Here is a 25,616-nt window from a genome sequence, read left to right as displayed (position 1 = left end):
AATTATACTACAAGTTTCCATACCACAAAGGGATGGTTAGGATTTGCTTTGCGGGGTTATGGCTCAAACCGTTTAGGAATTAGGGGCAAAAAAGGGGGAAAAACAAGGTTGTCCTGGTTAATGGACAAATACTTTAGTACAAAACATAAGTTAAAGCAGTGTAAGGGAGATAAATCAAATACATCATTGAAATTATCTCCCTTACACTGCTTTTAAATTATGTATAAAGTAATGGTTAATGAACAATAAAGATAATTTAAAACAGTGTAAGGGAGGTAATCCAAATACAACGTTTTGGTTACTTCCCTTACACTGCTTTTAAATTATGTTTAAAGAAATGCATATTTATAAAGGAAGACCAGTAAAAATATCTGCAAATGTTGCATCTTTTTTTTATACAAAAAAAACCATATGAAGGTCCAAAGGGTCCAAAATTAAACTTTGTTTGATTTTAGCAAAAATTGAATTCTTGGGGTTCTTTGATATGCTGAATCTAAACATGTATTTAGATTTTTGATTTTTGGCCCAGTTTTCAAGTTGGTCCAAATTGGGGTCCAAAATGAAACTTTGTTTGATTTCAACTAAAATTGAATATATGGGGTTCTTTGATATGCAGAATCTAACCATGTATTTAGATTTTTTATTTGTGGACCCCGTTATCAAATTGGTTCATATTGAGGTGAAAAGGGTCCAAAATTAAACTTTGTTTGATTTCATCTGAAATTGAATTATTGGGGTTCTTTGATATTCCAAATCTAACCGTGTATTTAGATTTTTAATTTTGGGTCCCGTTTTTTAAATTGGTCTACATTAAGGTCCAAAGGGTCCAAAATTAAACTTAGTTTGATTTTAGCAAAAATTGAATTCTTGGGGTTCTTTGATATGCTGAATCTAAACATGTGTTTAGATTTTTGATTATGGGCCCAGTTTTCAAGTTGGTCCAAGATAGGGTCCAGTATTTAAACTTTGTTTGATTTCAACAAAAATTGAATATATGGGGTTCTTTGATATGCTGAATCTAAACATGTATTTAGATTTTATTTTATGGGCCCAGTTTTCAAGTTGGTCCAAATTGGGGTCCAAAATTAAACTTTGTTTGATTTCAACAAAAAATGAATATATGAGGTTCATTGATATGCTGAATCTAACCATGTATTTAGATTTTTTATTTGTAGGCCCCGCTATCAAATTGGTTCATATTGAGGTCAAAAGGGTCCAAAATTAAACTTTGTTTGATTTCATCAGAAATTGAATTATTGGGGTTCTTTACTATGCCAAATCTAACCGTGTTTTTAGATTTTTAATTTGGGTCCCGTTTTTTAAATTGGTCTTCATTGAGGTCCAAAGGGTCCAAAATTAAACTTAGTTTGATTTTAACAAAAATTGAATTCTTGGGGTTCTTTGATATGCTGAATCTAAACATGTGTTTAGATTTTTGATTATGGGCCCAGTTTTCAAGTTGGTCCAAGTTGGGGTCCAAAATTAAACTTTTTTTGATTTCAACAAAAATTGAATATATAGGGTTCTTTGATATGCTGAATCTAACCATGAATTTAGATTTTTTATTTGTGGGCCCCGCTATCAAATTGGTTCATATTGAGGTCAAAAGGGTCCAAAATTAAAGTTCGTTTGATTTCATCAAAAATTGAATTATTGGGGTTCTTTGATATTCCAAATCTAACCGTGTATTTAGAATTTTAATTTTAAGTCCCGTTTTTTAAATTGGTCTACATTAAGGTCCAAAGGGTCCAAAATTAAACTTAGTTTGATTTTAGCAAAAATTGAATTCTTAGGGTTCTTTGATATGCTGAATATAAACATGTGTTTAGATTTTTGATTATGGGCCCAGTTTTCAAGTTTGTCCAAGTTGGGGTCCAAAATTAAACTTTGTTTGATTTTAACAAAAATTGAATATATGGGGTTCTTTGATATGCTGAATCTAACCATGTATTTTGATTTTGGACATTGGACCATAATAGGTAAATTAAAAAAAATTCAAGTTCTTAGACCACATTCTTTCTGTGTCAGAAACCTATGCTGTGTCAAATATTTAATAACAATCCAAATTCAGAGCTGTATCAAGCTTGAATGTTGTGTCCATACTTGCCCCAACTGTTCAGGGTTCGACCTCTGCGGTCGTATCAAGCTGCGCCCCAGCGAAGCATTTTATTTTTAAAGTTGGCCTAGAAATGGCTATTTTACCAACACCAGCAATAAAGTGAATTTGTTATTTTGTAGGTTCTTTGTAAAGAGTGAAATTTAATATTTTATTTACTTTTGAAAGTACTATGAAAAATTATGTGCACTGTCAACATAAAATAAAATAATTACTGATTTACCAGTAGTTATTAAAATAAGAAAACAGCTAACAATATTTTGAGAACGTAACATTTATCAGTCAAAGTATAAATAACTATTAAGAATTTATATCAAGAAAAAAAAAAAAAAAAATAAAAATATTGAGCTTCCATTTGTTGCAATGAAATCATATCTAAACATGTAGTTGAAATTATTTCTAAAATCAGTCAGTGACAGTCTAATGCTTCATATATGCATATTGAGCTTCCATTTGTTGCAATGAAATCATATCTAAACATGTAGTTGAAATTATAACTAAAATCAGTCAGTGACAGTCTAATGCTTCATATATGCATAAGAATTAAATCTCAAATTTTTTAACTGTGTGTTATAAAAAAAAAAAAAAGTTAAAAATCTCATTGCATCATAAATTTGATAAAACATTATACAATATAACAAATAAAGTCAGCTTAAAAAATCAAAAATGTTTCAATTAAACTTGCTTTTGGAATAATAGTTATTTATTTGAGTTGCATATGTGTAAACAAAATAGTTTTTAACTTGGCTTCCGCTTACCTAATTCCAGCAAAATAACATATTTTCTATTTTTCCAGCATGGGCAACAAATTCACTGTATTGCTGTTGCCGGTAAAATAGCCATTGAATTAAGATATTTTAATCAGAGCCGGCAAAATAGCCACTGCCAATAAGAAAAAAAATTATATTTTTTTTTTAATTGGACTTTTAAATTTGAAATTTGGTTGATAGTTGATGTGTTTAAGTGTATGGATCTCTCTGAAATTGTACTACAAGGTTCCATACTACAAAGGAAAGGCTGGGATCGAATTGGGGTTATTGCTCCAAGGGGGGTTTCAAAAAGTTGGGGGGGGGGGGGGGATTTTTTTTTCTAATTTTTTTCTTCAGAATTTTTCAAATTTTGAATTTTTGAAAAGTTTCAAGAAGAAATCTTCAATTGCACAGTATTGCGCAATAGATTTGTAAGATCTTTGACCACATTTATTTTGTGTCAGAAATCTATATTATGTCAAAAATTTGATCACAATCCAAATTCAGACAGTAACAAGCTTGAAAATTGTGTCCAAATTTGTACGAACTGTTCAGGGTTCCACCTCTGCGGTTGTATCAGGCTGCGCTCAGCGAAGCATTTTATTCCATTTGTAAAGGGGCATAACTCTAGTTTGATATATATAAATGTGTAATGATTTAAATTCATAAGTAACAGATGTTGTTCAGTATTATTTTCTTTCGAGGACACAATTTAATAACAATTACTACGAAAGAATTGTCCTGTAGGTGAACCATATTTCATAACTGTTGCTGTAAAATGCTGTCCACTTAGGCATGTTAGGGACAATATTTCATGGCAATGGACATTATTTAATACCAAAATTCTATATTTTCTTTTTCCTTCTTCTCATGATAAATATAGTAAAGTTCTTCACATTTGATTTTATACTTTACTCACTTCCTTCTTTTTGTTCTTCTTTCATTGTCATTAGCATTAGCTGGGTATTTCTTAGAACTTAAATGTCTCTATATTCACTTCCATCTATTATTTGTTTGTTTACATTTGTATATTAATCAATTTCTAATCAATCGTTCAGATTTTATTAAAATTCAAGTATAATAAAAGTTCTTAATGACCTTTGTATTACTTCCCTTGGAGGACACAATTTAATAGCAACTACTATGAAGACTTGTCCTGTGGGTGGACACTATTTCATAAATTTTGCAGTAAAAATCTGTCCACTTGAGGGACAATATTTCAATTATTTCATGGCAATGGACATTGTTTAATACCAAAATTCTATGAAAAACTGTCCAGGTGGACACATTTTCACAGGACACTATTATGTCTTACATATGCTGATCAACAATGGCGACCCTGAAATTTCTGTTGCCGATTATGGCGCCAATTTAGAGGGAAACAACTCGTGCCAGCCAAAATTACTGTATTTCCCCAAAATAATCAAAATTTCGCTTTTTTATAACAAACAGTTATATGTTAATCACATTTATATTCAGCTATCGTCCATTGATATAATTGCAAACATTATTTTAATAAAGCTATCAATAAAGAATTCACAACAAAGTAATTATTGGAGTGCATTGAAATCAGACCTCATGGGGTAGAGGGGTTAAACAAAAGTCCGTAACTTTTTTAAAAACCTGGTGACCCCTATTTTATTATACCCCACGCAACTAGTTGCGGAGGGTATAATGTTTTTGACCCGTCCGTCCGTCCGTCCGTCTGTCAGTCCGTCAGTCCATCAGTCCATCAGTCCTGTTTCTTGTCATTGCAACTCCTCTCAAACCACACAACAGAATTTCACGAAACCTTTTTAGATAATAAGGACATACTATGTAGTTGTGCATATCGACAGGAAATTACGATTCAATTCTTTTTCTAGGAGTTACGACCCTTTGAAATTATTTACTTTAATGTACTACTGCAACAGTTTGTCATCGCAACTCCTCTCAAACCACACAACAGAATTTCATGAAACCTTTTCAGATAATAAGGACATACTACGTAGATGTGCATATCGACAGGAAATTACGATTCAATTTTTTTTCCAGGAGTTACGCCCCTTTGAACTTATTTGCCCAATATACTACTGCAACCTTTTGTCATCGCAACTCCTCTCAAACCACACAACAGAATTTCATGAAACTGTGTAGATAATAAGGACATACTATGTAGATGTGCATATTGATAGGAAATTATGATTCAATTTTTTATACGACCGCAAAAAAATTTTGTGGTCGTATATTGGTATGACGTTGGCGTCGTCGTCGTCGTCCGGCGTCGTCGTCCGAAGACACATTGGTTTTCCCACTCTAACTTTAGTTTAAGTGAATGGATCTTTTTGAAATTTTACCATAAGGTTAAATACCACAAAAGGAAGGTTGGGATTGATTTTGGGGGTTATGGTACCAACAGTTAAGGAATTAGGGGCCAAAAAGGGGCCAAAAATAAGCATTTTCTAGTTTCCAGACAATAACTGTGGAACGGTGTATGGATCTCTCTGAAATTATACTACAAGTTTCCATACCACAAAGGGATGGTTAGGATTTGCTTTGGGGGTTATGGCTCAAACCGTTTAGGAATTAGGGGCAAAAAAGGGGGAAAAACAAGGTTGTCCTGGTTAATGGACAAATACTTTAGTACAAAACATAATTTAAAGCAGTGTAAGGGAGATAAATCAAATACATCATTGAAATTATCTCCCTTACACTGCTTTTAAATTATGTATAAAGTAATGGTTAATGAACAAGAAAGATAATTTAAAACAGTGTAAGGGAGGTAATCCAAATACAACGTTTTGGTTACTTCCCTTACACTGCTTTTAAATTATGTTTAAAGAAATGCATATTTATAAAGGAAGACCAGTAAAAATATCTGCAAATGTTGCATCTTTTTTTTTTACAAACACTATATTTTTAATTCTATTATAAAATAGATTAAGTTAGCATTATGGTAAATTTAAATGGGTAATTATGGTTGCCAACTCCATTGGAAATTTGAATTGAGATTATGACCATATCTTGAGGGAAAGAATTTTTTTGGGGAAAAAAGGGGGGGGGGGGGATAAAAAGAAATTGTGGGGGTCAATTTTTTCTCATTTCAGATTTCAGAAATTAAAAAGAATTATTCTTCAAATATTATTTTTTTTTCAAATTTCAAATATTGAAAAATTTCAAGAAGTAATCTTTAATTGCACAGTATGGCGCATTAGATTTGTAAAATCTTTGATCACATTTATTTATTTGTTATGCCGAATCTAACAGTGTATTTAGATTTTTAATTTTGGGTCCAGTTTTTAAAATTGGTCTACATTAAGGTCCAAAGGGTCCAAAATTAAACTTAGTTTGATTTTAGCAAAAATTGAATATATGAGGTTCTTTGATATGCTGAATCTAAACATGTATTTAGATTTTTGATTTTTGGCCCAGTTTTCAAGTTGGTCCAAATTGGGGTCCAAAATTAAACTTTGTTTGATTTCAACAAAAATTGAATATATGGGGTTCTTTGATATGCTGAATCTAACCATGTATTTAGATTTTTTATTTGTGGATCCCGTTATCAAATTGGTTCATATTGAGGTCAAAAGGGTCCAAAATTAAACTTTGTTTGATTTCATCAAAAATTGAATTATTCGGGTTTTTGATATTCCAAATCTAACCGTGTATTTAGATTTTTAATTTTGGGTCCCGTTTTTTAAATTGGTCTACATTCAGGTCCAAAGGGTCCAAAATTAAACTTAATTTGATTTTAACAAAAATTGAATTCTTGGGGTTCTTTGATATGCTGAATCTAAACATGTGTTTAGATTTTTGATTATGGGCCCAGTTTTCAAGTTTGTCCAAGTTGGGGTCCAAAATTAAACTTTGTTTGATTTCAACAAAAATTGAATATATGGGGTTCTTTGATATGCTGAATCTAAACATGTATTTAGATTTTTGATTATGGGCCCAGTTTTCAAGTTGGTCCAAATTGGGGTCCAAAATTAAACTTTGTTTGATTTCAACAAAAATTGAATATATGAGGTTCTTTGATATGCTGAATCTAACCATGTATTTAGATTTTTTATTTGTGGACCCCGTTATCAAATTGGTTCATATTGAGGTCAAAAGGGTCCAAAATTAAACTTTGTTTGATTTCATCAAAAATTGAATTATTCGGGTTCTTTGATATTCCAAATCTAACCGTGTATTTAGATTTTTAATTTTGGGTCCCGTTTTTTAAATTGGTCTACATTCAGGTCCAAAGGGTCCAAAATTAAACTTAGTTTGATTTTAACAAAAATTGAATTCTTGGGGTTCTTTGATATGCTGAATCTAAACATGTGTTTAGATTTTTGATTATGGGCCCAGTTTTCAAGTTGGTCCAAGTTGGGGTCCAAAATTAAACTTTGTTTGATTTCAACAAAAATTGAATATATGGGGTTCTTTGATATGCTGAATCTAAACATGTATTTAGATTTTTGATTATGGGCCCAGTTTTCAAGTTGGTCCAAATTGGGGTCCAAAATTAAACTTTGTTTGATTTCAACAAAAATTGAATATATGAGGTTCTTTGATATGCTGAATCTAACCATGTATTTAGATTTTTTATTTGTTGGCCCCGCTATCAAATTGGTTCATATTGAGGTCAAAAGGGTCCAAAATTAAACTTTGTTTGATTTCATCAAAAATTGAATTATTGGGGTTCTTTGATATGCCAAATCTAACCGTGTTTTTAGATTTTTAATTTGGGTCCCGTTTTTTAAATTGGTCTTCATTGAGGTCCAAAGGGTCCAAAATTAAACTTAGTTTGATTTTAACAAAAATTGAATTCTTGGGGTTCTTTGATATGCTGAATCTAAACATGTGTTTAGATTTTTGATTATGGGCCCAGTTTTCAAGTTGGTCCAAGTTGGGGTCCAAAATTAAACTTTTTTTGATTTCAACAAAAATTGAATGTATGGGGTTTTTTGATATGCTGAATCTAACCATGAATTTAGATTTTTTATTTGTGGGCCCTGCTATCAAATTGGGTCATATTGAGATCAAAAGGGTCCAAAATTAAACTTTGTTTGATTTCATCAAAAATTGAATTATTGGGGTTCTTTGATATTCCAAATCTAACCGTGTATTTAGATTTTTAATTTTTGGTTCCGTTTTTTAAATTTGTCTACATTAAGGTCCAAAGGGTCCAAAATTAAACTTAGTTTGATTTTAGCAAAAAATGAATTCTTGGGGTTCTTTGATATGCTGAATGTAAACATGTGTTTAGATTTTTGATTATGGGCCCAGTTTTCAAGTTTGTCCAAGTTGGGGTCCAAAATTAAACTTTGTTTGATTTTAACAAAAATTGAATATATGGGGTTCTTTGATATGCTGAATCTAACCATGTATTTTGATTTTGGACATTGGACCATAATAGGTAAATTAAAAAAATTCAAGTTCTTAGACCACATTCTTTCTGTGTCAGAAACCTATGCTGTGTCAAATATTTAATAACAATCCAAATTCAGAGCTGTATCAAGCTTGAATGTTGTGTCCATACTTGCCCCAACTGTTCAGGGTTCGACCTCTTATGTCGTATCAAGCTGCGCCCCCAGCGAAGCATTTTATTTTTCTTACACTTATTTTATTTCTCCAATGACAATGTGGGGACGTGGGGTATGTGAGCGCGCTCACTAAGGTTCTTTAATTTTACCTTAAAATGCTCGAAAGGTTCATAGCTTTGACATAACCGTTTTAAAAAAAAATCTACCGGGAAATTTTACGAAAAATTGATTTAACCAATATTTTTAGGCTTAAACTGAAATTAGAAAATGCAAAATTTAGACATAAATCTATAAATAAATAAATAAAAGGACTTTTAGGTCTAAAACAACCAAGAGAAACATTTACATTTCATATTTTTATGTTTTTTCACATAATAATCATATTGACATGGTCCTAAAAGTCTTTGAATTTGATGTAGCCGTTATTGTTGAAAGGGTTGAAATGTTTGGAATTGGGGTCAAAATCGCACATTTCGCTTCCATTTGAGGGGAAAACGAGCCTGGTGACCCCCTTTTTTCTTTGCATTTTTGGATTCAGCATAAAAAGATCTACAAAATATGTGAAAATAAAAAAATTATACCGGGGGTCCTTATTGGGGTGAGCCACCTTAAGAACGTAAATAATGGTCAACACTTGTTCATGTGTTTGTCCAAAAAAAATAGAAAAAACTTAATAAACAGAAAAAAAACCAACTTGAAGATACATGATGATGATTGTAACAAAAATCCTGTATACATGTAGATATAAAAAGAAGATGTGGTATGATTGCCAATGAGACAACTCTCCACAAGAGACCAAATGACACAGAAATTAACAACTATAGGTCACCGTACAATAGAGTTTGCAAAGGAAAATTTTAGGGATGTGAAGGAGTACTCCAGCATAGCTTAGTTGTACTGTGTATCGAATACCAAAATGGTAGTTGACTAATCAATTTCTTATTTGGATGTTGCCCCCTTCTTTTCATAAGATTGATTTTATTTAGAACACTGCTCGTAGAATTGAATAGATATCACTGATTAATCATAGTTAAAATACACTTCGTTTGTTTGTGGTAAATTGTTGTTTAGAATGCCGCTGAATACTTCCATTTGGAAATTCTCTAGACAAAGTAAGATAAAGGTAAAACTGTTAAATGTCAACTATGTGAAGTTGAACTGACCATGCTGGCGTGTTGTGGGGTAAGTACAAACATATGTTGCATCATATGAGAGCTAAACATTCTTCCAAAGAACAACATAACTTTAAAAGACAAATTTTATCTGGTGTTAATATCAATTTTGTAAATTATTCTTCGTAGAAGGTAAATAATGCACTTCATATATAAAAACAACCATGGCCATAACATGATTGTAAAGGATCTATACCAGATTACCATCCACTAAGTATCGTACAAGTAAAAGGTTTTCTGAAATCTGAAGAAAATCTTGATCCAAGAATATGAAGTACCATCAGTCAAACCTATATTAAAGATCTCTGGTAGATGAATTGTACTGAGAACAAAAGGAAATCTGATTGATGAATTAAAAAGGGATCAAATAGTTTCTTTACTACAGATACTTAGACTTCTACATGAAATGACCTTTATTTAACAGTTACAGAGCACCATATATATTTGTCAATTTGGAGATGAATTCCAACTTTTTCTGTACCTGTGAATTTCCAGAAAGACATACTTGAGTGAATATTATATTGCTGAACAATTACAATTTGTTACAAGTGATTTGACATTTTGACTAAAACAGAAAAGTTGTACAAGATAATTCTTGCAGCAGATGTCCTGAATAGGATGACTTTGGTTGTATTGGACATACATTATGCATCAAACTGAAATTGAACTACCGGTAGTTTTTTTTGTCAAATATTTTGCTAGAGGTCATTAGCTTGTTGATCCCTTCAAACGTTCTACAATGCTAAGTGCAGAGACATGAAAACAACTGAAACTTTTAAATACTCAAGAGTCCAAATTAATACAGGATATGGCAACAAGATGAAAAAAAATAAGGTAGAATGCTGTACATGTTTGTAGTAGTCAGAGATGAGTTCTGAATGATATCATATTAGATCCCTAACCCTCCTGTACAAAGAAACATGATAATGTTACCCAAAGATCATAAATGTGATGAAAAGTTTGAATTCCAGCGACTGAGTAATGTCAACAATTAAGTTTTTTGTGGACTAAAAAGTTCAATTGCTTAAACATTGATTTAAACCAACCCATAAAGATATTGGAATGGAAAACACCAATATTTGCATCTATTTTGGGTCCCCTTTTTAAACCCTTTACCTATCTGGACAAAAACCAAGGCAAAATAGCTGAGGATACATTGGAATCATAGCTTAATGACATTCTATTACACAATTCACAAACTAATAAAAGCTGTTGGTGTAGTACTGGTCCACTAAGCAGCCAACAATGTGGTAGTGGTTCATACCTTAAATACTACATGGAAGTTCCTTAGAATGAATTAAACATTCATCTACAGTCATGCAATTCTCAGACTGTTTATGACATCTTTACACTAAATCTGTTTGATGTGTACTGATTTGATTTTAGTCTTGGAGAACACGATTTATTTGTTAGGTGTAATTGGCTTTTAATTGCTTTCAGTAACTGAGAGTATTCTTATATCAGGTCTTAGTGTCTATTATTTTTATTATACGACCGCAAAAATTAAAAATTTTTTGGTCGTATATTGGTATGACGTCGGCGTCGTCGTCGTCGTCGTCGTCGTCGTCCGGCGTCGTCCGAAGACACATTGGTTTTCGCACTCTAACTTTAGTTTAAGTGAATGGATGTCCATAAAATTTTACCATAAGGTTCAATACCACGAAAGAAAGGTTGGGATTGATTTTGGGGGTTATGGTACCAACAGTTAAGGGATTAGGGGCCAAAAAGGGGCCAAAAATAAGCATTTTTGTAACTTCCAGACAATAACTTGTGTGTAAGTGTATGGATCTCTCTGACATTGTACCACAAGGTTCCATATCACAAAGGGAAGGCTGTAATTGATTTTGGGGGTAATTGCCTCAAAATTTTAGGAATTAGGGGCAAAAAAAGGGGCAAAAAACAAGCATTTTTCTAGTTTCATGACAATAACTTGTGTGTAAGTGTTTGGATATTTCTGAAATTGTACTACAAGGTTCCATATCACAAAGAGAAAGCTGGAATTGAGTTTGGGGGTAATTGCCCGAAACGTTTAGGAATTGGGGGCCAAAAAGGGGCCAAAAATAAGCATTTTTCTAGTTTCCAGACAATAACTTGTGTTCAAGTGTATGGATCTCTCTGAAATTGTACTGCAAGGTACCATACCACAAAGGGAAGGCTGGGATTGAGTTTGGGGGTGATGAATCATAAGGGGGTTCAAAAAATTTGGGGGGGGGGAATTTTTTTTTTTTTTTTTTTAATTTTTTTAATTTTTTTTTCTTTTAAAAGGAGTAGGCCCAGTAAGACCCCTTTTTGGCCCCAAAATATAGCAGTTTTACAAAATTGTTAAAATATAAATTTTTAGCTATTTATTGGAAAGAAGAATACTACTGTTACATAAATATGGGCTGTTTTTGACAATACAATGCACATGTATCGGGTACTAGCATCATTCAGTCATGCTAAATTATTGAAATCTTCGAAATTTTAGCATTTTGGTTAATTTTTAGACGGTTTCCGTCTGAAATGGAAGTGGCCGCATTTGTGTTCATTCTTTATATTTAAATGTAAGTTGTATTTGATGATGATACATAACATATATAAAGGTTGAGAATGAACACGGATGCGGCCACTTTTATTTTTGACAAAAACCATCTGAAAAGTGATATATTATGGCATATTTGATAGATTTTTCATATTTAAGCTTGAATTTGAGCTTCTTTAATGACTGAATCAGTTCAAATCTTTCACATAAACTGATTGAATCGACTGAAGTAGACACTTAAGTGTTTAAAAAGTGTCCAAAATCTTTCATCAGATGAACTTGAATTTTGAGGCCAAAATCGGCCCTTACCGGACCTACTCCTTTTCCATTTTAAGTTGGTTATTTCTGATTTATATTTAAAAGCAAATAATAATGATTTGGTAGGAGATACACACCAAACAGGATGTGTAAATTATTATATAATAAGTATTGTGCAATAGCAAGTAATTTTCAATTGCACAGTATTGCACAATAGCAAGAAATCTTCAATTGCACAGTATTGCGCAATAGCAAGAAATCTTCAATTGCACAGTATTGCGCAATAGCAAGAAATATCCAATAGCACAATATTGCGCAAATAGCAAGAAATTGTCAATTGTACAGTATTGCGCAATAGCAAGAAATATTCAATTGCACAGTATTGTGCAAAAGAAGATACTTCGTATAAATTGCTTATTTCTTGATCAATTTCAATGGGGTTTTATTCTTGAATTCTTGGGGTTCTTTAATATGCTGAATCTAACCGTGTATTAAGTTTTTGGATTTTGGGCCCCGTTTTTAAATTGGTCCACATTGAGGTCCAAAGGGTCCAAAATTTAACTTTGTTTGATTTCATCAAAAATTGAATTATTGGGGTTCTTTGATATGCCGAATCTAACCGTGTATTTAGATTCTTAATTTTTGGTTCCGTTTTCAAATTGGTCTACATTAAGGTCCAAAGGGTCCAAAATTAAACTTAGTTTGATTTTAACAAAAATTGAATTTTTAGGGTTCTTTGATATGCTGAATCTAAACATGTATTTAGATTTTGATTATGGGCCCAGTTTTCAAGTTGGTCCAAATCGGGGTCCAAAATTAAACTTTGTTTGATTTCAACAAAAATTGAATATATGGGGTTCTTTGATATGCTGAATCTAACCATGTATTTAGATTTTTGATTTTTGGGCCCTGTTATCAACTTTGTCCACATTGAGGTCAAAAGGGTCCAAAATTAAACTTTGTTTGATTTCATCAAAAATTGAATTCTTGGGGTTCTTTAATATGCTGAATCTAACCATGTATTTAGATTTTGGATATTCGACCATAATAGGTGAATGTCCAATTTAAAATTTTTAAGTTCTTAGACCACATTCATTCTGTGTCAGAAACCTATGCTGTGTCAAATATTTAATCACAATCCAAATTCAGAGCTGTATCAAGCTTGAATGTTGTGTCCATACTTGCTCCAACTGTTCAGGGTTCGACCTCTGTGGTCGTATCAAGCTGCGCCCTGCGGAGCATTTTATGTTAGTTGTTTTTGTGCATCATACTGATGAGTTAAGGCAATTGCAACTGATTTTTACAGTTTGTTCTTTTGTAGTGCTGTTACACCACTGTCCATTATATGGCAAGGTTGAGCGCTCCCAGACATGTTTAGCCTGACCACATTCTTTATTGTGCCTGTAAAAAGTCAGGAGCCTATAGTTCAGTTGTTGTCGTTGGTTTATGTTTGTCTTTTGTTCTTCATAAATTGTTTTGTTATAATTAAATCAGGCCGTTAGTTTTCTTGTTTAAATTGTTTCACATGTTTTTATGTGGGGGCCTTATTTCAGAATAAAAATTTTCAGGTATTAATTTTGCTAAGTTCACTAAGCAATGAATGCTATTTAAAAAGGGGGCCACTTGCACACATGTGTATTTTGTAGTAAATAAAGCAAATTTTGGACTTGTTGAACAATTTTTATTCTGATTCATTGAGTTTAACATGTTTAAATGTTTAAATTTTAAGATATCAATTGTTGCTATTAAACCCTTCTGAAAACATTCCTAAATGATGAAGTTAATCCTCTGAATTTGAGCAATATGGTCTTTTGTCAGGTGTAAGTCCATTACATACAGATGAAAACTATAGAAGCCACAAAAACGTTTTTTTTGTTCTTTTTGCCCATGGTGTTGTCTGTTTTTGTTAGCCTAAGGATCCACTATTAGTAAGTCAACGATATTTTGTATGTAGTTGTATTAGCACTTCTCATTTCCATGGAGGTTCATTGACTTTGGAAGTTTTGCATAGTTTTTAAATGATTGTACTTCAAACTCGGCATGCGATAGCAGTAGTTAATGTCATGTCCTACAGGAAGAATTATATAAAGTCAATAAAAAAAAAATAATAATTATCAATTTTCTTATTTATTACTGCACATATATGGATAAAACTTTGCACATATGTATTTTATGTTATAATGAACATATTTAGGTTAGAAGTCATAAATCACAAATTTCCCCTTTAAAGTTAGTGATTAGAGTCAATGATATTATACCCCACTCTAAAAGTTAGGCGATATTGCAATCACTTTGTCCACCCCTCTGTATGTCCACCTGTCATTTTCTTCACACTGTTCTCAGAAACTACTGAATAGAAAGATTTCATATTTGGTAAGCAGCTTAAAAGTGATGAGTTTTTAAAGTGTGATCATTTTTATACGCCCGTTTACAGGACGTATTATAATGGTATACCGTTGTCCGTCCGTCCGTCGTCAACATGTCGGACAATAACTCAAAAATGCTTTAACCAATCTGCATGAAACTTGTGTGAATTGTTTATATCTATTGACGTGAGCTCCCTTTCGTTTTTCATAAATTATAGATTTTAAGTTTCTGAGTTGTGGGGTTTTATTCATAAAAAAGGGGGATTTTCCAGTTTTCGGACAACAACTCAAAAATGCTTTCAGCAGTTTTCATGAAAGTCTGGTGAATAGTTTATATCTATTGACATAAGCTCCCTTTCAATTTTTATAAATTTTAGATTTTACGTTTCCGAGTTATGGGATTTTATTCATAAAAAGGGGGTGATTTTCCAATTTTCCGACAATATTATATCTTTAAAGTGCTTTGAGCAGTTTTCATGAAACTTTGTTGACTGGTTTATATCTATTAAGCTAACTTCCCTTTAGTTTTTCATAAATTTCTGATATGACATTGAGAAGTAATTGAACTTTATTCTTTAAAAAGGCGACAGGCGTATCATGGGCTCATGGCGCAGCTGTCTATTTAATGATGAATTTTACCTTTTTTTTTCTTTCTTTTTGCCTATTATCTTGAAAACTATTTTAGATATAGAGAAAATTTAAATGGCAAACATGATATGCAAGACAAGATCTACAAATAAGTCAGATGATCGAAACTATCAAACCACTCACGATTGGAGTTATTGCCCTTTGATGACGATTTCTTTATCATTTTTAGCACTTTTGCATAATATCTTAAATACTGCAAGAAATAGAGAGAAAATTAAAATAACTAAAATGAGCAGCAAAACAAAATCTACAAATTAATCAACATGGCTGAAGTCATCAGGCAACTCCTTTTGGTGTTCTTGCTATTTTATGACAATTTTTAACACTATATTGCGTTTTTAGTCCCCTACCGACAAAGTCGAAGGGGACTTAAGGTTTGCACTCCGTCCGTCTGTCTGTCTGTCTGTCCGTCTGTCCATCCGTCAGTCCGGCAAATCAGCTTTCCACACTTTTTTTCTTCGTTCCTTAAGATATTGATTTGATATTGGGTATATAGTTTTATCATGACAAGTTATAATTCAAGTTCGAATTTTGTTCCGGTCTGATGATTTAGTCCAGAGTTATGGACCATAAATCTGGACCATATCTAATGTTAGAATACTATGTTAAACCATATTTCTGTACAAAGGGAGAAAACTCATTTTTTAAAAGGCATTCTTTGTTAAATTATTTGAAGATTTTTTTGGCAGGTTTGTTTGTTATTTAGTATAAACTAATTTTCTGAATGCTAATTTATATATAAAAAAAAATTATGAAGAGAAATCCTTTAATTAGATAATAATTTATTTTTATTAATGTATATATTTCAATACATTACATTGTGTAGATTAAAGTTGTTGACATTTTATAGATAAGTTACAAATCTATATTAGTTTGTGACAAATGAAGGAAAAAATATTTGGAACTATTAATCATATCTAATGTTTTTTTCATCATGCTTATACGATATTGATTGATAATTGGTAAATAGTTTTATCATGACAAGTTACAGATCAAGTTCAAAGTTTTGTTTTGGTCTAATAATTTTGTGCAGAGTTATGGTCCTTGGACTTGAAAAATTCACTCATACAATCAGTTTTCCACAATGTTTTTAGTCATGCTTGACATTCTATTTACTTTTTTGTTTACACCATGACAAGTTATATAACAAGTTAGCATTTTGTTCCAGTATAATGAATTTTTACCCGGTAGGGGACTATGTATTGCCATGCAATACTCTCAGAATGCTTGTTGCCTTATATCTTGAAACTATAAAGGATAGATAGACACTTTTTAAGTAGCAAAAAAAATGATCAGCAAGACCAGATCTACTATTAAGGCAAATTTTGCATAAAATCTGTAGTATTAACTCTTTATAGGAGTGATTGCCATTAAATGACAAATTTTTTTACCCTTTTATTGTGTTTTGGGTAAAAACTAAAGAAGACAGAGAGAAATTGTAAACAGAAAAAAATTATCAGCAATACGAGATCAACCATAAAAAGTTTTTTGTCATGAATTCCATAATGGTCTGCAATTTTAGAATAGTCCATTGTCTAAGATGCACATAGACCTAGGTTGTTTCGATACTATAAGCAATAGGTCAACTATGTTTGGTGTACAGTGTTAGTTCATCTGACATTTACCTCATTTTTATGAGTCATTGCCCTTTAATGAGGATTTTATCTTTTTTTTTTGCATTCTGCCTAATATCTTAAATACTATAATAGAAAGAGAGAAAAATTAAAAAGCAGAAATTATCATTTTATGTTTCATTGGTCAATGTTCAACTTTAGTAATTAGGTCTGTCTCTCAGTTACTGTAAGCAATAGGCTGACTATATTTGGTGTATTGTATGATTGTTAGGTGTACATGTTATCTTGCAGGGTTCATATGACCTTGACCGCATTTACGTGGATCATTGATAATGTTTCATTTTATATTACGTGTAATTAAACCTTCATATTGTAGACTTTCAAAATAAATTCAATCAAGACATTTCAGCCTGTGCACTCTTGTATAAAGCTTCATATTTGAAAAGATTGGAAGAGTTAGATAATCCATTATCTGGTACAGATGCTTTATGGTCTGAGGTTTTTAACCGGAATTATAAAGTAAAAATAGGTTATTGATTTGGGGATGTACGGCGTGCGGGCGGCTGCCAAACAGTGTCCGTACATTTACTCATTAACTGTTTAACCAAAGCTTTTCAAATTTTAATATGTTGTTACTGATGACAAATTTGAGGTCAAGAATAATATTGACGATTTTCACTTTCACCGTTCAGGAGTTATGGTTCTTGAAAGATTGAAAAATGTTGTTTCCGGTCTTGTCTGTGCTGTAACTCATGAACTGTTGAACCAAAGCTTTTCAAATTTTAATATGTTGTTACTGATGACAAAATGGAGGTCAAGTTCAATATTGACGATTTTCACATTCACCGTTCAGGAGTTATGGTTCTTGGAAGATTGAAAAATGGTGTTTCTAGTAGTGTCCGTGCTGTAACTCATGAACCGTTAAACCTAAGTTTTTCAAATTTTAATTTGTTGTTACTGATGACAAAATGGAGGTCAAGTTGATATTGACGATTTTCACTTTCACCGTTCAGGAGTTATGATCCTTGTGATATTGAAAAATGCCAGGACACAAATAAATGTTAAAAAAAAGCGGGTTTGATGTCACTCTGACAGCCTCTTGTTCAGAGGTGGATTTAGGGGGGGGGGGGGCATGCAGTGCCCAGGACCCCCTTATGGAGCTACATTTATAGTTAATCCAGACTATTTACCGGTTCCTCTCCAAACTCTGTCTAATTTTCAAAATCCTGGATCCACATCAGTTTTTGTCTGGCATATGTTAATTGTCCTTGACCTCATTGTCATAGTTCAGTGACCCTTTTATCATGTGATGTTTTGGGGTAAAATGGGTAATAAGGACAACTTTATTTGGTTGACAGATTCCTCGCAAGGTGAACATGTCTGTTAGAAGTTCACCTGACTTTGACCTCCTTTTTTAGCTCACCGGGGCCCGAAGGACCCCATGTGAGCTTATGCCATCACTTGGCGTCCGTCCTCGTAAACTATTTAAAAAATCTTCTCCTCTGAAACTACTGGGCCAAATACCTTCAAACTTTAACTAAATGTTCCTTAGGGTATCTAGTTTATAAATTGTGTCCGAAGTTTTGATCCATCGACAAACATGGCCGCCATGGCTAAAAATAGAACATAGGGGTCAAATGCAGTTTTTGCTTATATCTCAAAAACTAAAGCTTTTAGAGCAAATCTGACATGGGGTAAAATTGTTCAATTGGTCAAGATCTATCAGCTCTGAAATTTGCTGCCACCAAATTGGTAGTTTTAACAAAATTTTGCAGTTTTTTGTTATTATTTTGAATATTATTATAGATATATATAAACTGAAAGCAGCAATAATGTTCAGCAAAGTAAGATCTACAAAAAAGTTAACATGACCATAATTGTCAATTGACCCCTTAAGGAGTTATTGCCCTTTAAAGACAATTTTACACAATTTGTTCATCAAGTTTGCTAACATTTAAAAATCTTCTCCTCTGAAATACAGGTGAGCGATTCAGGCTCTTGAGAGCCTCTTGTAATGATATGGAGGTCAACATTAAGTTTTTGTGATTATATCCATTTCTCAGATTCAATAGTCAATAGGTCAACAATACTAAGAATATAATAAGGTTGTAAGGTCATGAAGGTGTACATACAAAAATAAGGCAATGTGGTATGATTGCCAATCAGACAACTATCCACAAGAGACCATATGACAAGGATGAAAGCATTATAGGTGACTGAACAGCCTTCAACAATGAGTAAAACCCATACTGTATAGTCAGCTATAAAAGACACTACCATGAACAATGTGAAAGATTTCAAAGCTGAGAACAGCCTGATTAATGACAAAACATACAACTACGGTAATAGATAAATCATGTTCTCCCAGAGTGAACATGGTAAAGTACCAATCAGTAAACTTCAACAGATCTTTTTTTATGTTTAGGTCTTTTTATACGACCGCAAAAAAATTTTGCAGTCGTATATTAGTATGACGTTGGCGGCGGCGTCGCCGTCGTCGGAAGGCACATTGGTTTTAGGGAATTAGGGGACAAAAAGAGGCCAAAAATAAACATTTTTGTAACTTCCAGACATAACTTATGTGTTAGTGTATGGATCTCTCTGACATTGTACCACAAGGTTCCATATCACAAAGGGAATGCTAGGATTGATTTTGGGGGTACCCTTCCCTAGATTTTCCATCAAACATGATGGAATTTTGTGATGGAAAAAATGCCATCACATTCCATCATGTTGATGGAGTATTGGAACAACTTTCCATCAACTTTCCATCAATGCTGGAAAATGGTTGATGGAAAAGGTTTGATGGAATTTGTGTTCATGATGATGGAAAATTGATGGCATAATTTCCATCTGATGGATAATTGATGGTATTTTTGCCATCTGATGGATAATTGATGGTATTTTTGCCATCTGATGGAAAACTGATGGTAATTTTGCTATCAGATGGAAAACCAATGGAATATTTCCATTACATGTAAAATGCATGGAAACTTGATGGAGAATTGACCATCAGATGGAATTGGATGGATGAGTAAGGAGAATGTCTTTAGAAAATCTTTCCATTGATGGCATTTTCTGTGATTTAATAAAACAATATTTGTTCTCTGTCGTCTATAGGTAGTCCTGTTACATGTGTGTATCTTTTCGTTCAGTGTCCCATTGAAATCGTTGTCCTTAAAGTTGAATTTGTTGATGGCAAATTCTGCAAAATAAAAGTAAAAGAATCTAGCATATAAAAGAATAAGTTAACATTGTACAGATATAAAGTTAGTTACATTTGTTGTCAATTCTGAAATTATCAAATGAAAATAACACTTTTTGAAAAGATTTGTATTAATGTGTCACTTGCAGGGTCAATTTCTAAGAGTGTCAAATCCTTCTAGAAATTTAATATTCAGAGGTGGATTTAGGAAAGGGGCTCCCCCTTTCTGAGCTTTAGAGCTACATAACTTATTGCATAGAAGTTTTATAAGTCTTACTCCTAATGTTGACTTAATTGCCACCACCACCACCCTGGTTCAGCAGCTGATATATAACTGTACAATACATTAAACCTCATGTCAGTACTAAATTATCATCATTATAATAAGTGACTGTCCCTAGAAATAAAGAGGTTGTCCTTTCTTTTTTGTTTAATATTTGTTTTTCATAATCATTGTACTATAACATAATGGGTCTTGCCCATGTTTTATATCATACTTTTGGTGGGTAGTGTATATACTATACATGTATATATAAAGATATATTATTTTACCATTTTTGGATATATAAATGTCATATTGTCAGTCACACCACAGATCTCTAATTTTATAGCAAAATTACTTTTTCAGAAGTACTATTTTATAAAACAAATAATGTTTTAAAATGATACAAAATATGACTCATGTCCTACACAATTTTATGATATGTATATGCATATTTTTTGTGTCATTTGGTATCTTGTGGAGAGTTGTCTCATTTGCAAGCATACCACATCTTCTTATTAATACTTTTTATAAATCTATGACCTTCTTTTTTTCTTGACTCTTAAAAGTTAATAAAACACTTTAAATGTCACTACTTTGAACTAAAAGAGCATGCACATATATTCAAAATTGTGGAAATTCTAATACATTGTACTTACCAAAAGATATAATCCAAAATATGTTTACACCCGAGACGTCCCAAAAATATATATAGGCGGTGCTCCTATCATTGGCGGTAACACTACACAGTTTTGTACATACAAATGGTGACACAAAACACAAACGTAAATCCATTTTACGATATCAAATGTTTCAAAACGGAGTGGAAAATATTGTGGGCCACGTGGGCGCTTACATTTGTCACTCTATGCGCCATTTCTGGTCGAAAAGGGCAATTGGCGCAAGGCGGACGTCCTTCCCGATCACTGTGTTTAATAGCTTATTTAAATGGCTGTCAAGTTCCCATTAAAAAAAATGACTTGTATTTATTTTAATGTCAGATCCTTAAACTCCCATCAAAATTAGATACTAGTACTTACTACTAGCAAATTTGTTGGCCATTTTTAATGGCTGCTTAGATTGTTAAATTATCAATCAAAATGGTTCCCACCCCCACCCCCTCCTCCTCATGTTCACTAATACCCTTAAGCATTTCATTGTCTTAATTCAATAATTGTATTTAGATATACTTTGTTCACCATGGCTTAACGATGCTCGCTGTTCAGTTTCAAATATTATACGGCCTAAAATAAAATATTGTCTGTTTCCCCAATCCCTACCGACCCTGCAAAAACGGGTCTGACTCATAAAATTTTATTGTCAAAACCAAGGATTTGTATAGTGAGATTCTTGTCAAAACTAAGTCAAATATTATTTTATTCAGTTCCAATTTTCAGGCTTGCCAGATCGACCGATATTGTTCCAGCTTTTTGGAAAAAATAAAATTATTTCCCTACCTACCTACCCACACCTGGCCTGGCGGTGTAGGGATTGGGGAAACAAACAATATATTAATTTAGGCTTAATAAAAATCAGATATAAAGGATACATGTTAGGTTCTTCTCCTTTCTGTAATTAAATTTGCTGTCTCTGTACTTCCAACTAGTATTGCTGAGTAAAGGTAACTCACTAACTGGAATCTGCATGCAATCTGTTTACTATCAAAGTTGGCAGCTCCATTTTAAAATCATTAAATCCCCTAAAAGTAAAAAAAAAATCCACAAAGAATCAATTGTTCAAGACGTTTTGAAGCAATAAATTCAATAGAAATATTATTACATGTTTATACAGTACATTGGAAGCCATTTGGAATCAAATTAATTACCCTCCCCCTTTTTTATCCACTGAAGATTAAAAACCGGCGACTTATTATTTTCACCAAATAACCACTCACACAACTCAATATTTTTTTACATGTCTACCAGTTATGCCTGTTATGTGACAACAAGATTATTCATTGTCAAAAACTCGTGTTAAAAATATAAATATAATTTTCAGTTTATGATTTCAGACTTTGTGATGTCTTAGGACATATAAGCTTATATGCATGATTTTATTGATTTTATATCGCCTAGTAGTGCTCATAGACAGATGTAGTAACTCCAGCATGTAGCAGGCAGGAAGCTGAAAACTCGTTATTTTTTACATTTAAGTAACATTGTTTAGTGAATGTAAAGATTTTTTACTATAATGCATGCCCTGTAAATAATATTCAAAACTTTTTTATTTTTAAAAATTTTATTAATAACTTTTAAACTGTGACCCATTTTTAATGTACATAGAAGTTATTATTAGTATCTTTGCAGGGATTTAACTGTACATAATGTTATTTTTAAATAGTAAGGTATTCACTTAATAATTTTAATAAGGATTAACCAACCTTAATTCAGTAAGGTTGGTGTACTCCAACTATTGGAGGAAGATATAGAGGAAAGAAGATGTTGATTTGCTCAAATAAAAACAATAAAAAAATCATAGTTCCTCAATAAATTATAATTTATAATCATAATATACACATGTTGAATTAAATTTTTAATGCACTTATCTGAAAACATCTGCATCGGATTTTCCAGCATCGGATTTTCAAGTTTGATCTCCATATCAGCGTAATCACATTTTGATGACGTATTTCTCAAGTGCGCTAACGTCGAAGTGACAATCTCGCCCCATATTATATCGACCAAAAGTTGATCCGTTCCCGTACCGGTATTATGAAAATAGATCAAGAGTGTCGCTTAAAAATATTACAACTGGCCAGTTTTAAATAAAAGAAAAAAACAAAGTTAATTTAATCGGCACAGGGTGCATGCGGATGAACTATTGGCCGCATTATCTAGAACGGTATTTGCTAGGGTCGAACTGTTCAGTACAATTACAAAAAACATGTGGTCATGATTTGTTTACATTTTACACATGTTGAGAAACCAATGTTAAAAACTTAAAAATGATTAACAGAAAGCAGGTAAGTTCATAAAGATCGTTTTAAATTTAGTGTGTACATCCAACATGGCGACCATTGTGATTTCCTTGGTCGCCATGTTGGATGTACACACTATATTTAAAATAATCTTTATGAACTTACCTGCTTTCTGCAAATCATATTTAAGTTATAAAATACGTTAATACTATACTATTATTTATTAATTAATGTTTAAAAGTCACCAATATTTGTTAATATTAAAATTTCAAGTGTTATTCGGATAATAACGGTGTTATTCGGTCATTCGAGGTACCGATGTTTCACGATGTCGATCATTGATCTGATAATTAATAGAAACGCACTTATGTGAACTTGGGAGAAAATCAGAAACACCCCAGCTTGTCTGGCAAAACAGCCGTTGGCGTTTCTCGAGTTCCCTGCCGTTTATATCGCGAAAATCTCGGCATTTTTCTTACTTTGAAATACGGTCAAACTGAAATTCGTAATTCTTCCATGAACAGGAAGTTCAGCTAGCTGTGTAAACTGTAAAATTAAGTGACCCATTAAGTGCATGGCTTCACCTGACAGCTTTGGTGTCAAACACATTGTTAATTAGACACCAATAATCTTTGCTTTATGTCAAAAACAATTTGTCTATTTCAAAAATGTTTGCCAAAAAAAAAAAATGAGTTACTTCCCCTTTTTTATCACCTTTTCACAATATATTCCGTTAATTTATGGGTTCTTTTTCGTAATTAAATAAATATAAAACAAATTGAATGCAAATGCATATTAGAATATTTCTTTTAATTATTTTTAACCTGAAAACACTTAAAATATAAATATTTTGAAAATTGTTTTTTTCATCTTCACCTCCATTCATTGATATATCAAGTACATTAAAGTAATAATTCAAAACGGTTTATTGTAATGGCGCAATACCCGCAAGGGTAGTCGCCATTAAACTCTATTTAGTAGTAGTTGGAGTTATTGTAAGTTTGCATAAGATACTAAAGATGGGGAACTAACAGGTAAAAAAAAAGTAACTAACAGGTTAACATATATGAAACTCATAAGCCACTAAATATTTAAATTCAGCTGCAATGTGAACATGTTATTAGTCACTATTAATGACCCGAGATTTTTATAAAGCTAAACATAAAAAATTGTGCCAAAAGTATTGAATTGCCCTTTTTTCAATGACATTTTACGAATAAAATTGTCATTTTTCTGACTAGAGCACCCTGCCCTTTTTAAATCCTGGCTAGAACACTGTATCTTTTTAAAATGTGAATGTGAATATATATATATTTAACAAACAATAATTAATTTCAGTCCCAAAGATTTTCTTTTTTATTTGGTTGAATTTGTAATACAGATTATATTTTTTCTTAAGTCCCAATACCAGGAATCATCCAGGACTTTTGTTTTTTTTCCATTCAGGTAGAATTTGTAAATGTCCTGAAAGTTGGATGAATGATGATCGAAAAGTCCTGATATATTCTGGTTTATATAATATGATTTTTGAAAGTCTTGAGATACATGTATCCTGAGAATTCCCCAAGTTTTAAGCTGCTTGATTTGAAAGTCCTGACATTTTCTGGAATTCTCCCATTAAGTTTTTTCCTAAAAAAAGGACTTATAGCCTAACAGGATATTTTCAGGATATCCCAGGATAATCTTGAGATATCCTTATTATAAAAGTTGTCAGGATTTATTTCTGCAAGGGGTGTATACATCATTTGATGGAAAATGTAAAAATAAAAGTATTGGTTACAGAACAGTCATATAAATAGTGACAAAAAGTAATTTTAACAAAAAATAATATGTCACATTTAATAAGTTTACACTGATTGAAATAAAAACCAAAGTATTCTTGAAATCCTTTCCTGATACAAGATATCATAAGTGTATTGCACAGTTTAGGAAATTGTTTGTTGCAACTTTCTAGCAAACAAACTCTTTCTTGCAACATTGCAGCAAAATACTGCAACTTTCTCACGAACAAATATTATTGCAGTAACATTGAGAGATTATGTTACAGGTTACAGCTGCAACAACATGTAACTTTCTTGCTTGTACTTCTTGTAAACAAATTTGTTTGCTCCAATATGATAGAAAACTTTTTACTTCAGTAAGGGATGTTAAATTTTCAGACACAATTTTGCTGAAATTTTCTAAGTTTTTTTCCATCAAGCAAAATGACAGAGTTTAAATACCATCACACTTTCCATCAACAAAATATTCTAAGTCCAAATTCCATCTCACTTTCCATCAAAGAAAATGTTTAAGTCCAATTTCCATCAAACTTCCTT

At 32.2% G+C, this 25,616-nt stretch overlaps 2 long non-coding RNA genes across 2 annotated transcripts; both read left to right on the top strand.

The window, feature by feature from the left end:
* The first annotated feature begins 416 nt into the window (after positions 1–416).
* On the top strand, positions 417–2,498 carry LOC127729549 (uncharacterized). Its single transcript, XR_007994696.1, has 2 exons — positions 417–679; positions 1,602–2,498. It is a non-coding gene; the product is annotated as an uncharacterized LOC127729549 (long non-coding RNA).
* A 2,009-nt stretch (positions 2,499–4,507) lies between these two features.
* LOC127729538 (uncharacterized) lies at positions 4,508–11,810 on the top strand. The gene is made up of 2 exons (XR_007994683.1): positions 4,508–5,228; positions 11,218–11,810. It is a non-coding gene; the product is annotated as an uncharacterized LOC127729538 (long non-coding RNA).
* Positions 11,811–25,616: the final 13,806 nt, after the last annotated feature.

This window comes from Mytilus californianus, unplaced genomic scaffold (assembly GCF_021869535.1).
Source record: "Mytilus californianus isolate M0D057914Y unplaced genomic scaffold, xbMytCali1.0.p SCAF_2, whole genome shotgun sequence".
NCBI lineage: Eukaryota > Metazoa > Mollusca > Bivalvia > Mytilida > Mytilidae > Mytilus > Mytilus californianus.
The sequence above is the reverse complement of the archived record's forward strand: the minus strand, read 5'-3'. Positions and strand labels throughout refer to the sequence as shown.